The following is a 1,749-nucleotide window of genomic DNA, read 5'->3' on the forward strand; positions in this document are numbered from 1 at the left end:
CGTTGCACCTCTACTCACTATAGCAGCCCACTCACTGTTACCAACTTAATTTTGATTTTGCTGCACTGGTGCTCCATATAACCTATTAACTATTTTGCGTTGTCATGCTGCAAATCTGGAGTACGCAAAGTACTCACTTTGCGCACTAGTGCGGAAAAGTGATTCTTTGCAGCCTGCAATCAGTGCACAAATGGTCACTTTTCAGGGTATCTGTAGGAAAAATATTATTTGAGTTGCTATAGTTTGAGTATAGCCTTTCCATATCTATAAAATACATAGTGGTGAATGAAGAGATGGAAGAAGAGAATGTTCCTGAACTGTTAGCTAGTTTCACACATAGACTCTTCGACGGCCGATTTCTTGCCACCTCAATAAGATTGAATATCTCTATCAGATTGAATACCTCTATCAGATTGAATACAATCAGCCTGACAAACAGTTCCGTTCAATCTGGTAGAATTGATAAGGACGGTAAAATCGGACGATTGAATATCGACGTGTGAAACAAGCCCACCATATAGCTTTCCATACAAAATCTAGGTGAGTTACAAAAAAAAATCTGGTGTGGTACACTCACACAACTTTCCTTGCTCATTGAACTGAAGGCCCCATTCTTAAACGAGAATAATTTAGGGAAATAACATAATGAAGATTGGCGGCAACATATTTTAAACTACGATCAGACTTCTATGTGTATAAATATAATATTGTTTTCAGAGTACTTTTTCCTTTGTGTAAATTGTGAAATTCGATGATTTTTTTCAAAAGTCGTCAAAACAGCTGTTCTACAGATGAAATATCTCGACTATGACTGTGTTCTTTTTATGAACTGCTCTACCTACCTACCTCATGCACGAGAAGGAGGTTACTAAGTCCATTTCTCAAGGATGGGGTGGACCCCCCATTAGTTTCCCAGAAAGGAGACTCATGCCAGTTGATAGAGCTGATAAATAACTATACAGGGTATGAATTTGAAAAAAATCGGTCGAGTCTTTTTGTGAAAATTGTGAAAAACATGGTTTTTCAGCCATTATCCACCATTTTTTCAAAGAATATTACGGAGCTCCTGCAATTTTCCCAGAAATGAGGTTCATGTCAGTTGATAGGGCTATAAATGGCTATCCATGGTATGAATTTGAAGAAAATCTTTAGAGCCGTTTTCGAGAAAACCGTGAAAAACATGGTTTTTTAGTGATTATCCGCCATTTTTTCTCAAGAATATTACGGAGCTCCTGCAATTTTCCCAGAAATGGGACTCATGTCAGTTGATAGGGCTTATAAATAGCTATCCATGGTATAAATTTGAAGAAAATCGTTAAAGCCGTTTTCAAGAAAACCGTAAAAAACATGGTTTTTTGGTAATTATCCGCCATTTTGAATTCAATTTTTTTGAATTTCTTATTGTCGGATCCTCATGGTATAAGGACCTTAAGTTTGAAATTTGAAGTCAATCGGTTGATTAGGAATGGAGTTATCGTGTTCACAGACATACACACAAACACACACACACACACACACACACACACACACACACACACACACACACACACACACACACACACACACACACACACACACACACACACACACACACACACACACACACACACACACAGACCAATACCCAAAAACCACTTTTTTCGACTCAGGGAACCTTGAAACGTATAGAAATTTAGAAATTGAGGAACCTTAATTTTTTTCGGAAAGCAATACTTTCCTTACCTATGGTTATAGGGCAAGGAAAATAAA

This window comes from Nilaparvata lugens, chromosome 4 (assembly GCF_014356525.2).
Source record: "Nilaparvata lugens isolate BPH chromosome 4, ASM1435652v1, whole genome shotgun sequence".
Taxonomy (NCBI): domain Eukaryota; kingdom Metazoa; phylum Arthropoda; class Insecta; order Hemiptera; family Delphacidae; genus Nilaparvata; species Nilaparvata lugens.